Raw genomic sequence first — 17,629 nt, forward strand, 5'->3', positions numbered from 1 at the left:
TCAATTGAATGATCTATTGAATGGGGGAAGGAAATGGGAAGATTTGGGTAGGGGGCACCATTAATACTTCAAAATATTATCCAGCCTAACAAATACTTAGATTTGAAACAAAAATAAAAACTTATACATGCTTATGGAGAAAATTTGAGAACTACAATAAACAGGAAGGAAAAAATAGAAATTACTTGTAATCACAGCACCTAAAGTTAACATTTTGAAAAATAACCTTCCAGTCTTTTCTCTGAACACAGAAATGTATTTTACAACTTTAATTTCACACAGTATATATAGTCCCAGTCAATATTTCAGTCACTCTTTCTTATGTAACTAAATAAAATATTTTAAGCTTCTATTTCACGTGATTCCCAGAAATTGAGTGCTGTCTCTACCAGTTCTGAGGTTTCTGAAAGACAGGGAACCGGCTTCTGTTCTTCTGATTTTTTTTTCACCCACTGTTTCTGGTTTTATCTAAGCACTCTGTGTTTCACACTATAATAGCCACTAACCACATGTGGCTACTCACATTGAATTTAGGGAAATTTAAATAAATTGAAAAGTCAGGTTCTCCAGATAGACTGGCCACATTGTAAATATTCAATAAGTCCATGTGACAAGTGGCTCCTGTAGTAGCGCAGACAGAGTATTCCATCACCGCAGGAAGTTTCACTGGACAGCGCTGCTTAGGGTCACCCAAACTCATCTGATGCCTTCCCCGCAATGCTATCATTTCCTCTCATCAATAACTTAGCTCGCACTCTCACATTCCCCAAAACACCAAAACCACGTTGCTCCTGGATGTCAAAAAAATATATACATATTTTATAAGCGTTTAGTAATAGCAGGGGAATATTGCAAAACACAGAAAATAACTTACAAACAAATAGCAGGTGTCACTGTTGCTCAAGGTCACTAACCTGCAAGCCCAGTGCATAAACCCAACCAATTAGTTTATCAGTTCTGCAACTGATGGGTGAAGCAACCATTATCTTTTTTAGCCAAATGTTAACTGATATTGAACATTTATTATTCTCCTCTAATTGTAAACACCATGTAAATACAAATATATGTGATGTAAAGTTAAAAATTAGATCGAGTATTTTTATGAAATTAGATGTTCATTTTAATTACAAAAGCAACTTTTCCTTAGTCTCTGGCCTGCTGCTGTAGTGTTGGACTTTTTGCTTACTTATTTTTTTTTTTTGCTTCTTCTCTCTTTCCTGATCAAGTGCTCCAACTTTCTATGTTTTAGGCTGCCAGTGCAAAAACGTAAAACTCTTGTTCCATTAATATGCTGAGTGATTTGGCTCCTGATTGTCTCCCTATAGAGACTGGCCCATGACCACCCTTTTCAGAGCCAGAGACCTCCCTTCATCGACTTTTCCTAAATGGAAGAGCAATTTTTCTCTCAGAAGAATTTTGCCACTCTTCTAAAATGCTGAAGCAGCCCCTGGGAATTTTTTTTTTTTAATAACTGGCAGCTTTTCTTTCTGCTTCATGCTGCTTGTTTCACTTCTCAGTATTACATAAGTATGCTCTTAATCATTTTGGGGAGATGTCTGTAAATGTTCTTGAGGCAAGAGTTCTAGATGAAACTTATGGTTCTGATTCTAGAAAACTCAAAAGACAAAACCTTTACGGTGACTAAAGGACTTTAAATTATATAACCAAGATCAAAAGCTAAACTAATCTTACTTAAACTAGACTAAAATATTATAACTCAAAACATTAACTTTATTGTTCCAAAATCTTGTGGAATTTAGCTTTTAAATTCCAGGTAAGAATCACTGTGATGATTTTCAAGTGCATGTTCTTCAAGGCTTTATCAATGGAGCATGACAGTAACTGTCCACAAGGAAACACCTGGGTAACTTTGCTGCAGACTTCAGCTGCTTAACATACACTAGACAAAGCTGCACAATCCCACGCTTAGGAGATCTGTAAACAAACATTACATGTGCCTCATGCAGCTGTGGAGGAAATAAATGTATTTCTATTTTTTCATCAGCCTATGGAACTAATTTTAATGGAAATGAAGAGACGCTAAGGACTGGGTGGTCCATTGATTGATTCTAAATGCATAGGAGAGTCCAGTTAAGAAAATAACCTCAAAACTCCTGGGGCATTATGTAGGGCACTAGAGTTTTCAGCCCTGGATTGAGCACTGCTCTGATCCCGTATTAAAAATAAGACACAAAAGGATTAAAGTTTTTAAGTAGGCTAATTGCACCTAGGAAAAATACTCAAGAATATATAGAAGTACAAAAATATCTGGCACCCAATAAGGTAAAGTTCATAATGTCTAGCATCCAATAAAATATTACCACCTATGCCAAAAAACAAGAAAATATAGCTCATAATGTGGAAACCCCTAGGACTGCTGCTATTACCAAAAGTGTAAACCAAAAGCAATCTCACTTTCCTGAAGAAGAGAAAGGGTCATAAAAATGTTATTGGCTTATCATTAACTTAATGAGATGATGACTCCAGTTGACAGTGCCAATCAACACAGCCCTTCCCATCTGCTATATTGCTGTTGATCCAGAAAATATTTCTCTTTCTACCTGTTAGTAAAAACTACCAGAAGTAGTTTGCTTTCACCTGGAAGGGCCATCAATACACCTTTTCTGTTCTACTTATTACATCAACTCTCAACACTTCTATCTTAATCTAGCCTGTAGGGATCTTGATCATATCTCCTTTCTATAGAATATTACAGGCCTGTGGCATAACTTAGGAACAGAGGGAAAGCCAGGAGGATAGCAGTGGAAGGCAAAACTTGAAAGATTGCCAAGGGCCAGACAATTCAGCTTCTTGTAGACCAAGGATTTCAAGGATGTTAAGGATTTGGGTCTTCAGCTTAAAAACATTGGAAAGATTTTAAAGATTTTAAAGCCTGAGGCATTGGTAAAACTAAGGGAGATAGCAACATTCTTTTAAAATTGTTATTATTATTTCAATAATAGTAAGGGACTTTTCCTAACTGAGAAGAACAAAATGAGAATTGCATTTGGAAGTGATTACTAAGTACGTTGTCAAAAATGGATGAGAATGGTGATGCACAGTTATTAAAGGAACATTAATTAAATGACTAGTACATTATTTCAGGTTAGAGATGATGGTAGCTTAGACTACAATGGCAGAAGATATGGAAAGTGTGAATGGATAGAAGAGAGATTTAGAACCAAGAAGAGATGGATCTCAAAGATGGATTAAATTTTGAAATGTGAAAAGTCCAGTATCATGGATGAATCTGAAGATTTTTAAGTTATGCATCTATATGCATGATGTAACTATTCAATGAGATAAGAAACATTAGAGAGAACAAATGAACTTTGGAGGGAGTTTGGTATTTGGCATGTTGAGACTGAAGCATCCACATGGAGATGTGGAATGAGATTTATAGCATCTTAGGCTTAAAAGAGGTGTGGGCTAGATTAAGAATTTTTTACTTTATGTACATATATTTGGTAATAGATTATTTGCCTGTGGAGATACAGCAGAATGTGAAGAGAGACTAGGCTTGAGTTTTGAGAAACTCAGACATTGAATCAACAAGTAGTGGAGGATGATCTGAAAAAACTATGAATTTTTTAATTGCAGAAAGGAAGAATGGCCAGAGAGGTAGGTAGAAAGCCAATAGATAACAGTATCCATGGACCAGCAGAACAAACTGTTTCAAGAAGAAAAATGTGATTAACAATGTCAAAATCTACTCAGAACTGAAAAATGTCCACTGGGTTTGGCAGTATGGAGGTGACTGTTATTCTGAGGGCGAGAGGAAGAGGTCACGTTAAAGTAGATTGAACATCAATAAAAGGTGTTAAAAAGAACAGGAAATCTGTAACTCTTTAAAGAGGTTAAAATGCTTGGTTCTGAAAATGAAGAGAAAGGTGGAAAGAGAGGTGTTAGCTAGAAAGCGGTTTGGGTATAGAGGTTAAAAAAAAAGACTTTAAAACATTTTAAAGTATGTTTAAATGTCACTGGGAATTATCAATGTTAGGAAGCACTTTAACATGCAGAAGAGAGAGAGGAGTTGTTTGGTAGTGTAATGTTTATGAAAAATCAGTAAAGAGTAGAATCCAAGACGCTGCTGAAACGACTGACCTTAAATAGGAGTAGAGACAGGAGAGAATGAAAACATGAGTGCAGATGGAAGTTAATAAAACTGGTGGCAGGATATGGGAGAATATATCTCTGATGGCTTCTCAGTGAAGAAAGAGACAAACTTCTCTGCTAAGAATCAGGTGGGACAGCAGGAAAGAGGCAATATGTTTGGAAGGGTAAGGAGTATAAAGAAGGTACAAAATAATCATTGAGAAAGTGAATTAACAAGAAGAAAAAAAATTTTAAGTTGCCATGCAAGGTGGAAGACCCATTTGAAATTGGTTACCCTAAATTTATCTGCCACTACAACCTGCAGCTGAAAAAGAAGTTGTAGAGAAAAAAAAAATAAGACTGTTTCAGATTTGAGGCTTTCTAAACACCTGTAATAAGAAAACAGAAAGGTAAAGGTGCTTGTGTTATTGGCAAGAGTGCTATTGAATTTGCTCTTTATAGTCTCTAGATTGATTAAGGAACTAAAGAAACAGTGGGCTGGTGGATCAGGAGGGTAGGGAAGAGCAACAGAAGGTCCCAGTGAGGTCAAACAGAGGTCAAGAGTGAGTAGTTAAATAAGTAAGCTGAATAGTAGAGGAGGTTATAGACAAAGAAGAGGATGTTCGAATTAGTAATTTTTTGTGCAATATTGTGGTGCAATATTATGTGTAACAAAGTCTAGGGTGTTACCAAGGGTGTAGTTTGTTAGAAAAACTTTCTGGAAACCACGCTGAATTTTAACCTCATTCTTCAAGTTCAATATAATAGCAATAATCATTTTTAATCCTGACATTGGAGTTTATATTATTAAAAAACATTAACAAATCCACTAGGGATAGCTTTGCATGTTCAGCCTCTGAATCCTTTCTCATAGACTTCATTTACATGTGTCCACCGGCTAGCAACAGTAAAGTTTTATATTTAGATGGCATACTTCCTCTCAAAGGCATGCAAATTTCTCTTACCATTTACCGGTGCTGCTAAAGCTGCTGTGGTTTCATAACCTTGGCTGATCATCAGAATCACCTGTGGAGTTACTTAAATTTATAAATTCCCAGACTGCCCAAGGTTAACCAGATTCAGGAGTTCTCAGGTGAGGTGTGAGAATCTGTATATTTAAAAAAAAGCTACCCAAGTAATTCTGACAATTCGCCAGGGATGGCAACCATTGCCCTGGGGGGTGGGGGAAGTATTCTGCCCCTGACTTATCAGCTCCTCAATATAAACCTCAGGAGATAGACATGTCAACGAAACCAGCTGGAGTGCTGGAAGGAGGAGCGATAGACTATAAACAAATGGAGTCAAAATTTACATTTTATGGAGCTAATTGATGGATTTTGAATAATTTAAAATATTGAAACATTTTATTATTTTTTACCTTCTGGTAAATTAATTTTATCTTCTGGTTGTCTTTAAAAAAGGAGAAAGGGCTATTTCACAATTTCTCTATTATAAGCGTAACCCCCAGATGATAATTTTATTGTGACATTACTATATAATAATTATATGATAGAATTTACTATGAAATAGTATAATTATTTGTGATGTCAATTTCAGAGTTTTCGTATTTTTTAAAATATTCTCTTCCATATCTGATTTTTGGAGACTGAATAAAGAGAGGGAACTTGGGAAGCTATTGTAGAAGACTACATTTGAGATAATGGTGGCAGAAAATACAAAAATAGCAAAAGGAACCCAAAGAAGAGAGAAAATTAAAAGTGATTTATGACAGGATAGAGATACCTTCTGATTTCTACTGGAGACCTAAAACTAACTTCAAATGAGTTAATATCTAAGTGCCCCAAAATAGAAAGCTTTTTTATCTTGGTTTAAAGACAGTACATTTAGCCATTTCGAATTATACGATTATGCCTAGTATTAGCTTTTCTTTAACAACAACAAAAAAATCAGAGACTTAAAACCAGCTTTCAAAGTTGCTATTGTCACATTCTTTAACCTAAAAAGGATCAGGAAAAGAAGAATTGAGAAGCAAGTGCAATGTACCTTGGTTCCTATTTCCTATGGGAAGTCTTACAAGAATTTAAGAAAAAACCCATAGGGGAAGGAAGGAAGTGAATTCAATTATGTAAATAAGGTCAACCAGAGAGAAGCTAGAATAAAATAGTAGTGAGACTTACCAACTCCAGGTAGAGGACTTAAACCCTTTTTAAGTTCACATGTTGGGAAATATAGTTCAGTGACTACAAAACACTACTGTAAAGCACATGCATGATCCATTTTGTGCTTCAGGTAAATTCTTTTTATTTTTACCTTAGTATTTACAAAATAATTATTCTCTGCAATTGATAGTTCACCCTAAATAAAAGCCTGACTATGACCCTCTGGGTGACTTGGAAGAATTATTCACAGCATGTGTATAAAATATGTGACTAATATGAAGTAGGAATGAATAGGCAGAGCTGGTTGAAAAGATGAGGATCCCAAATAATACTGACCTGGGAGAAGTTTGTCAAGTCTAACATGAAGAAATATTGTAAACATAGCTATAAGTACTTACACTTAGTTAATTTTTAAATGTCTTCAAATGTTTAAATTGATATGTTCAGTATGAGAACTAATGTGGCTTAGAAGCAGCACATGTTAAAACAACTTCAAGATTTATTTATTAGCCAGTAATGTGATGAAATGGTCTAAACCACTTCTGTTGTCTTGGAACACATTAAGACAAGTTACAGTGTTTGGGAAGAGAGAAATGATGATTCTCATTCTTCTCTTCACTGATTATACTGCGTGATGTTGAGGTCAACTTTGCCCACCATGTTTTAGGAAGAGCATAAGCAAAGTGGGTTGTATCCAGCTGTGAATGAAGATAATGGTGCAAGAACTTGAATTCATAATATAATTAATTAAATAGTAACATACTTGGCCTATAGAAGAGAAAGACACAGATGGTGTCAAATATGTGAAGTAGCATTAGATTCATTCTGTGCATTTCCAACTGTTGGCAAGGTCAATGGGAAAAGAGCAGCTAAACGAATTTTGTCCATATGCTGAAACAAGTAAGAAGAGAATAGCTTAACAAATTTCAAGCCAAAAGGGGACTAATACTCTTTAGGGATAATAACTAACATAGAAAGTCTTGCATAAGGTAGAGGAATTAAATGTTCATTGACCTTCTAAAGTTGTTCAAATATTGGTGCCAAACTGACTACATCAAAATAATCACCTGGGAGACCATTAACAAAAGTCCCAGGTCTTTCATCTGGGGCTTCTAAGTTATTTGGACTTACTTGAATTGTGGCACACGAATCTGGGTCTTTAACATGCTCCCAGGTTACTGTGATGACCAGCCATATTTGAATCATACTGTCTCCAAAAATCTATTCCAACTCTAAGCACTATAATTCCAAATACTTGACAAAAGATGATGCTGTTGGCCAAATGATCTAATGAAATATTCAGTGAGGTTAAGACTTAATTTGTATTTATTAGTTTTTTTTTAACTTATTAGTTTGGTTAACGCACATGAATAGCCCAAAAACATGACTTGAAAGAAAATTTGGAAGATTTAAGAAACAAAAACAAACACTAGTTTGTTTAATGTCTAGTTATTCCACTGGATTAATTAAGAACACTGATGTTTGTTGGATGTCATGAAATTCCTGGGGTCAGATATAATACTCCTTTGCCACCCTGCAGAAAGCACCGGTCTTTCTTAGATCGATGTAGGGATTTTCCAAAAGGGAGCAAAGGATCTTTTGTCCAAATAGCCAACTGTACTGTCTACTCTTGCTGCTCACTTAAAAAACTTAGAAGGAAAACTATTATGATTAAAAGTTTCACAAAGCACAAATACCCTTTAGTCAGCATGAACATACGCCAGTAACACTCAGGAATTGTTTCTTCAACATCTGTTATCTCCTTCTGAATTCTGGTTTCATTGTGTGTGCTCAAACATGTGGCCCCAGGACCTTGGACAGTAATTTGTTTCCTTTACTTCACAGCAAAGATAGCTGAACTGACAAAGCTGGGATAACAGTAGTTTCTATGGATGAAGCCATAAGCCTATTTTCAATAGATCAGTCCTGAAAGTGCTAAGAGACTTAAAAATCATAAGACACAAGAGTTGAAAACTAAAGAGTTTAATCCCCCTTTTACAAACAAAAAATAAAACAAAGGTCCAGTGAAGGAATATGATTTGACCTAAGTTTTTCACCTTAGATAGTGTTAGAACTGGGACTAGAATCCGAATCTCCAGTCTCAAGTCTGTTGGAGAAGAAAATCCTAGCATATATAGATACCTCAGATGCCACTCTGGGTTGTTTTGATTCCACCATAAAAACCCTATACAGCTTGGGGAGGACAAAGGACATTCTCTTTTTTAAAATGCTTCTCTAAGTCACAGACATCTTGATGGTTCAAGTTTTTAAATGGCCCTTTACATGCTTCTTTCATTGGCCCCATCCTGATTTGGGTTGCCCCAGAAGCAAATTTCAGTGCAAGGAAATACTAGTAGGGATATGAGAAGATGAGACACGGAAAGGAAAGAAACCAATGAAGTGAGCATTATCACACTCAGGTCCACTGGGGAACTCTGACAGTGGAGAACCCACCTCAGATTTATCTCAACAAAGGGGCAGAGGAGGTGGGGTGCTTTTCTACCAGCACCCCATTTGTCATTAGTTGAGAGTTTCTTAGGGGAACAGGACTCTCCAAGAGCTCTGACTTGCTGTCTTTGAGCCCAGCATTCTTCCGTAGTGAGAAAAAAGCCTAAGGATAGAGGACCCCAGTGTTTGCAGTTAACAGCCTTAGGTGTGGAGAGGTAGAGTGACAAGGGATAAAAAATTATATAGGAGACTGAATGTCTTGGGAGAAATCACTTTGCATTTGGGTAAATGGTAGTGACATAGTATGGATGGGAAAGACATGACTCTCCACCTGAGATGAACAATACTGATAATAAAGAAGAGAACTATTCATTCCAAGAGATAGAAGTGTGACTGCAAACTTTAAAAAGTGCACTTCCTTCCAATCCACTGTGTCCTTCCTTCTAGCTCTGATAACACTGAGTAGAAGAGAAGGATCCCCAGGCAATGTAAGTTCTAAGTTTGGAAACTGAGAGATGAGTCATCCAAAATGGGGGTGGTGACAGTGGTCATGGAAGAGGATTTGGAAGAGTCTCATAGGCAAGGCATCAGCTTGTTCCAGGATGAAAGCTCAGAGACTTGGCAACTTCAGGCGCTGAAGTGAGCAATTCAGCAGTGTGAGAGGGAAGACAAGACCCAAAGGCCTGAAGGACCCTGATCAGAAATCTCACTGGTCATGTTAAAATAAGTGGCCTTTACCTGAGGACAATGATAAATCGAAGATTTTATATAGAATCCTACCATCAGATAGAAGGAAAGGGTGACATGTGAGGATTTCTGGCTGGCCGGCCATGCGACAAGGTTTCTCAAGGTTAATTTTTGTGTCCCCACATCCAAGGCCTAATCTTTGACATCACAGTTTCAGAAGCTGGTTTTCATCAGCATAAGGACCATGGATTGTTCTCTGGTGGATAGACTCACACGAACAGGAACTTCTATGGAACTTTTTCTGTAAACTTTATGGATTTTCCAGTGATCAGTATATTCATGTCTCCTACACAGAGCCTCTCCTCCCTTCTCTGTGTTCAAGTCGAGACCTCGGAAAGTCACTTCTTAGGTTAGAATCAAAGAAAAGAGACAAAGGATGTTGAGGGATATTTTACCCGATTTCACCCAAGCCTGTGACTCTTAACCCTGATTATATGCTAGAATCACTCAGTAATTTTAAAATTACTGATGTCCTTCTTAGGCCAATTAAATCAGAGTCTCTGGGAGTGAGCCCCAATTTATTCTTATAAACCTCTCACATGAATCTAATATGCAGCCACTGGTCCAAGCCCTGATATGTATGACCTGATGAGACAGCTTCTCTGCTGAATAGACGTTCACTTCCCTCTAAATTCATTGTTTCACTGAACAAGACACATTGCTGTCTCTGACCCCAGGTTTTCTAGCTTTTTTTGCAAACCACTTCTGTTCCATTGACATATACTTTCTTTTTTTATTTTTAGAATATTTTGAACATCCAGGAAAAATAGTTAGAATAATGAATAACTGTGAATCCAAAACCAAACTTTGTCCAATCTAACCTTTTTGTACATTTGCTTCAGATTTTTTTGTAAAATTACAAATACAAATTTAAGTCCCCTATACTCTCTTGTCCAATCCAATTTTCTTCCTTCTCTGCTTAGGGGTAAGCATGATCTTTAAAGTGGTATTCATTATTTCTATACATATCATTTTTATCCCAAAATGGATGCATGTTTTAAATGAATGCAAAAACACTACTGTTTTGTGTATCTGTAGTTTTTATATAAATGGCATTATTGTCCATGTAACCTGCAATTTTCCGTCTTTGATCAAGAGTGTGTTTTGGAGAATTAATTATGTTAATACACATAGCTTTAATTCAACCACTTTCACTGATGAATCAGTTATATAAATTTGTATAAATGTAGCTTCCATGCTAGAGTTTCTTTTGGGTATATATCTAGAAATGGAATTGTTGGGTCAACATATATATGCATCTTTAACTTTACTGGATGTGGCCAAATTATTCTCCAGAGAAGTTCTAATTTAGTTCCCCACTAGCAGGGTGTGAAAGTTTGTGCCACACCCTTATCAATGCTTGGTATTGTTGCCAATACCAAATTTAAAATTTTGCCAATCAGATGGGTGTAAAATAATATCAGTTTTAACTTGTAATTCCTTGATTACTAGTGAGATTAAACGTCTTTTCATATATATTGGCTATACAGTTTTCCTTTGCTAGGAGACAAGTCATGAATATTTTTAGCCAGCATAGAAAAAATTTCTGATATTCTTCAGGATAAAATATTTCAAAAATATGTTTATCAATGGAAATAGAGAACTAAGTAGCCATTTGATCATGCATTATTATAAATAACATAGAATTATAGGAGAAAAGTATTGAAAGCATATTGTCGCATAAAAGCAGAAAGTGCAAAGTGTATGTAATTAAATATTTTAGAAACAAAGAGGATTGGGATTATACAATGGAAATTATTTGAAGAAAAGGATTCTTTCATCTCATTGGCAAAGGAGACTGACTTTTTCATTGTTTTTGTGAACCCCACATTTTATCTACTAGAAACTTCTGTCTCATGATGGATCAAGTAAATACAGGGGATGTACATTACCATTTCCCACAATACATGGAGCTTCCTAGAGAGAAGAGGAGGATTCAGTGCTCCAAAATCTTTTGGGAACTAGAACACAGTATGGGATCGTTTCATTATTCACAGATATTTGAAGCTACCTTTTGGGATCACTTTTAATTACACATGATTAAGATTTTGTCTGTTTTGCCCAGCAGTTAGAATAATGCTTGGCCCACAGCATTTGTTCAATAAACATTTGTTGGATGAACGAAAATACATGACAAAATGAGTGAATAAATTGATGCAACATGTAAAGATATCATTGCCCTTGCCTGTGGTTTTTTTAACCAAAAAGAAATCCTATCTCCATGTCAGAACCCACAGGAACATGGCTCTTAAATGGCAGCAAAAGGGAATAGTCTATGATAGCAGGGAAGACCAGTTCTGTTGGAGACCCAGCATTTAAAACCACTAAGGACATACAGCCCTTTCAATCATCAGAAAAGCAAAGATAAGCACAAGATAAACTGAATTTACATTTAATATGAATGTAGAGTTTGTAGGCAGATTTTTCTCAAAATAGAAGTCCCTTTAGGAAGGCTTGCTATGGAGAAGCAGTGACAATGTTTTCAAAGAAACTGGCAGCTGACATACTAGCAGCTTTCTTATCCACCAGGGCCCACACTCCTTGGGAAGGTAAATGCCACAAACACCATTGTTAGCCATTCATTTGATCAGTATGACAACAAAACCCTTAAGCTCCTTGACAATTACTCAAAATTCTTCAAGACTTTCCCCTTCCGTGATATGCTAATACTGGCAGAAATAGTTCATGAAAAACAGTAAATACAGACACACAGAATATTGAGACGAGGAAAAGAACTGAAAGCAAGTTCTTAGCCATGAGAAACGATGGTATGGGGGGAGGAAACCATGTGACACACTTGGGAACCAATGCCTGAATGAATTCTTAACAGTTGCAGAAACTAATGTTAAAGGGCTGAGGAGAGAGTGATGCAATGTAGGAGCAATTCAGAATGAATGCAATAGAAGGGAGATACACAGCAACAAGAACATCAAAACCTTTTTTTTAACTGAGACCTAAACAGCCCCTCCAGGGGATGATGCAGTTTGCTCTACCCAAAGCTAAAGGAGAGACTGAGGTTCAGTCCAAGCCACGCTCCCCAGCACAAGGCTCTTTTTGCTTAGAGGGAGCCCTGTTCTAGAGGCTATTGCAAAGTGACACCAAGTATGTCAACACATTTTCGTGACTGCTGTTAAGATTTCAAAATCACCAACCAAAGAGGCAGCAAAGGATCTCAAGAGGAAAAACTGCATGTCTACTCACTCTGAGCAAGTTCACATTTTATTACTTATGCTCCTTCTCAAAGTGTTTTGCAGAAGTAAAATTTTAAATGTATGATTTACAATAGACCAGGAAATTATTATCTATCACTTATGGTGGCTGCAAACATCCAAGATGTTAAGAGATAAATAGTTACTAATAGGAGTAGAGAATATGTTTAGACCCAGTGATTTATTATTAATATTTTCATGTATTATTTAATTTTGGTGCATGAATTGTTTTCTAAAACTTCTGAAGGAAAGAAAATTTTATTTTCCTTTATTTGCTATGTATTACAATGGAACTTGAAATGGCTACTATCAGCTAAAATTATATCTTAATTGGCAAGAATGTATGGACTTTCTTTCTGCAATGATAGATTGTCTAAGTTTCCTATCTGCTGTCACTGCATATTTTGTGTTTCTTTCCTTCAAAACAACTGGAATCAAAAGTGAGATTTTATATGCTGTGTGCTGTAGTATATTGACTTTCTCTTGTCTTGTTATTACAAGTTATAGACTGTTTATGAATTTTGACCTTTTTATCTACTTGCTATATTTGCAAATATTAGCTATCTACTTCTACCAAATACATATAAAAATGGAGTAACTTCAGATTGTTTTGTATTACCCAGTGATCTAGGAAGTTTAAAGAGGGATCTCTCAAAATGTTTACAAGATTAAAGTTTTATTATGTTTATTGTTGCCATTGCTTTTATTGCCTCTGAATTAAGAGACATTGCTTTTATTTTAATTTTCAAATCCTCTTAATTCAAGTTGAGTGTACTGATCTTAATTCAAGTGAGTGTACTTTTACAGATGTGTTAAAATTGCTTTAATAAATGTATCAACTTTATATATATATTATTCTTCTTCTCATGAACAAATTAAAGTTTTCACTGGGTTTGTTATACTAATTGTCATATTATTACTAATTTTAGAACTTACAGATTTTGATGAAATTCAAAACTACTTCACTTGGTTACTCTTTGTCTTATTTCCAGTGTTGAGAATAATTCAAAGTCCTCTTAATACACAAACTGAATTCCAACTTATAAAAATTTCCTTCTTGTTAGAATATCCAATGCTCTTAGGCTTATAAAAATGCCTTTTTAAAATCATGCTTTGCTCTTTGTAAACTTGTATATATATTTCAACAAACTATTACCAATCTGTATAACTTGGTGCTGCCTTTTCTCAGTCTTCAAATCTTCAGTGAAAAGTTTAAGAAATATACTTGATTGCTTAGTGAACTAGGGGAAGTGATGTTTTAAAAATAAGATTATGTTTTAAGAGTTTGGAATTTAACTGTCATTGGTAAATGTTTGCTAAAGTTCTTTTTAAAATGAACTCTAGGTGAGGAAGATCAGCCAGTGACTTCTTCACATGTCAGGCAGAAATAGGAAACAATGAGCCATGATAATCCGGTGTCTTCTGGAAACCAAAGATCTTTGTTTAAATGGAAAGTTGGATAAACCCAAGTAAGAAAACAAAGGCACCATTAAGAATGGTGAAGTCTGGAAGGAGTGTGAAAGGACACCCTCCTCTGCTACTTACTGTCCCCTCAATTCTCTTTTTAATCAGGCCACCAGAGGAGGCAAGACAGGTGCCACAGATGACAGAAGTCACCATTCCCAGGGGCTTAGGAGGAACATTCAGGTGTGCCCCACCTCTGAAAACTGTAATTGGTCAAGTATTTGCTTCAGTAGCCCAGAAGCACAGGATCTGAAATAGGTGAAACGTAGTAATATATGACACTGCAAGTCCGTGAGTTTTGCAGGATGGTAGATCCAAATGGCAGCAAAGTCTCTTCTGCTTTGGCTTCAAAGGAATGAAAACAGAAATGGCGATGAAATACCTGTAAAGAGTTAGGTGGCTTGGAAAGCCCCTGTAACCGTCCCTGTCCCCAAGCCTCCTGACCACCCCACACCATTATCACCACTAGCACTACCACCTGATCTCAAGATTCTGAATTGCAAATTGATGTTTGACCATTCTCGTGGACAGTTCATTCACTGTTTGAGATTATGTGATAGAAGTATTCTGAAGTAACTTAGTGTACGGGGTGCTTGATTTAAACTGGCCGCTCACTGAAATAATCAAGTGGTTTGGGAGGGGGAAGGAATTGTCCTAGTCAGGATCTAGATACTATTTCTACTCAGTCTGAATCTACATTAATTTTGCTTTCTAAAAGGGAAAGAACATTCTCCTTTATGTGACTCCTGAATGAACTTCTTTTACTATTGAGGATCTAAACTTCCACACCAGCAAGCCAGTGTGGAAATTCCCCAAAGGAACGGTTCCTCTTTTGCTTTTTAAATGAACTGACCATATTTATTTTACCAAGAAATCCTTAGGATTTTAATTTTTCTTTTTTTCTCCACACATACTACTTTTTGTTGTATTCAAGAGACCCATATTCCAAGAGATGTTAATTTAATTAATTAGATGGTAGAAATATGCAGCTGTTTTAAAGCTCCATATAAATGTCATGACAGGATAGTGTCACGACAGATTTTAAACACTAAGTTGGGGAACATTAAGTCTCACGAAGAATGATTTTCTTCTGTAGCTATCTCTGCCATGCTCATACACCCACTGCACATATCTGATCCTGGCAACACCCCAGGAAATTCAGGTCCCAGGTCCTGTCACCACTGAACACCATAGCTTGCAGATGTGATAGTCCCATTTGTATAATGGCAATTGCTCCATGCTGGAGCAATGAGGTCCCCCACAACCTATGGCCTCAGGGTGACCTGAGTGTGAATATCATTTTGTGGGAAGAAAGGGAGATTGGAGATAGTTTATCATGACTTGATATTTATCCCCTTTATATTTCACCAGAAGGTTGGAAGTTCCAAAACTGATCATGGTCATAGACAGTATCTTTGGCTAAATCACAGACTGGGAGGCATTTTGTGAGGAACTTCTGGGTTGGTTTGTTCAACAAACTTAGCATGTCTTTTTTTTTTCTTTCATTTTTTGGTTTTATTAGTTAGGATTATTACAGTTTGACTGCACACATACAATATATTGCATGTAAATACATACATACAATGTAATGCACATATTTAAAAAATTTACATATAGGTACAGTTCGTTGTTTCTAAGAACGTTTAGAGCCTTAGCTTTTTAAACTTACATAGTTATCAAAGGAATAAAGCCAATCACAAAATAAGAATTAATTCAAAAAGATACATATACCCCACTGTTAACAGCAACATTCTTTATAATTGCCAAGATATGGAAGCATCCTAAGTGCACATCAATAGATGAACAGACGAAGATGCAGCCTATATAAGTAATGGAGTACAATTCACCCGTAAGACTTCTTGATCCATCTGCAGTAATGACTCCTTGTTCATTTCCAATATTCACCATTACTTTTATATTTACCCTTTTCTTTATTCTTGATCACGCTTATTAAATATTTGTCTAGTTAATTAGAGCTTTTAAAGAACCTAACTTTGCTCTTATTTGTTTTCTACTCGATTGATTTGTTTTCGATTTGTACCACTCATTTTTTAAAAACTGAAGTATAGTCAGTTTATAACGTGTTAGTTGCTGGTGTACAGCATAATGTGTATGTATGACTGAAACATGATACTTGATTGATTTTTACTCTTACTTTTAGTATTGCCTTCTTTCTACTTCTTTTGGATTTCTTTTTCTAACTTTCCTCTAAATTCTTGAAACAGGTGTTTTTCAGACCTTTTTTTCTTTTTAATACTTTCCTTGGCATTAAAGACTTTGAATTTTCTTCTGAACCCTGCATTAGTTGAATTCCACAAATGTTAATGTGATTATTTCCTTTATGGTTCAGTTTGAAATACATACTAATATATATTAATTTCTATTATGATCTCTCTGATGCATGTGTTATTTAGAAATGCCTATCTTAATTTTCAAACATAGAATTTTTAAATTATTTATCTTTTAGTTACTGATTGATATCTTGATGATATTGAGGTCAGAGAACATACACGGCATGATGTCAAGCTTTGAGGTTTTTTGGGATGTGCTTTGTTAGCTAGTGTGTTATCAGTATATGCAAATTTGCCCTGTGTACTTGAAAAACAGGTGTATTCTGCATTTGTTGGGTATAGTGTTCTATATATATCAAACATGTTACATATTGTACATATTTTCAATATATTTGCTAATTTTCTGTCTACTTATTTTATCAATTATTGACAAATAAGTTAAAGTTTATCTGTGATTTTGAATTTGAATTGTGAATTTGTCTTTTTTCTTCTTATAGTTCTGTCCTTGCCTTAAATGCTTTGAGGCTCTTTTATGCTATATGGGAAATTTAAAATCATTACATCATCTGAGTGGATTCTTCTTTTATCATTGTTAAGTGATGCTGTTTATCTCTACTAAGGTTTTCTGCCTTAAATTCTATTTTGTCAGCAATTTATATAATTATATATGTTTCCTTTTCCTGTATTTGTATCATATCTTTTTCCATTATTTATTTTCAAGTTTTCTGTATCCTTAGGTTTTTTTTTTAAATGGCTTTATTGAGCAGTAATTCACATGCCATATAGTTATTCTAATTAAAAATGTACAATTTGATGATTTTTAGTATGTTCACAAATATATGCAACCATCAGCACTGTTGATTTTAAAACATTTTCATCACCCCAAGAAGAAAACCTGTACTGTTCAGCTATCACCCTCCTATCCCCTCATTATCTTCCTCTCTACCAATAAGCAATTACTAATCTACTTTCTGATAAGAACAGATAACACACTTGATCTTAGCCAAAAGGCCAAGAGGCGATATCACTAATCTACTTACTGTCTCTACGGATTTCCCTTTTGTGGATTTTCATATGAATGGAATCATACAATGTATGGAATTTTGTGACTAGCTTCTTTGACTTAGCATGTTTACAAGGTTCATCCAACCTGTAAATGTATCAGTAAGTCATTTATTTTATGGTAGAATAATATTCCATTGCATGGATTGTTTATCCATTCATAACTCGATTGACATTTGGGTTATTTCCAACT

General features: G+C 35.5%; 1 pseudogene; it reads right to left on the minus strand.

The window, feature by feature from the left end:
* Positions 1–17,303: 17,303 nt before the first annotated feature.
* LOC116659441 lies at positions 17,304–17,397 on the minus strand (annotated as a pseudogene).
* Between the last annotated feature and the right edge of the window lie 232 nt (positions 17,398–17,629).

Source organism: Camelus ferus, chromosome 23 (assembly GCF_009834535.1).
Source record: "Camelus ferus isolate YT-003-E chromosome 23, BCGSAC_Cfer_1.0, whole genome shotgun sequence".
Classification (NCBI taxonomy): Eukaryota; Metazoa; Chordata; class Mammalia; order Artiodactyla; family Camelidae; genus Camelus; species Camelus ferus.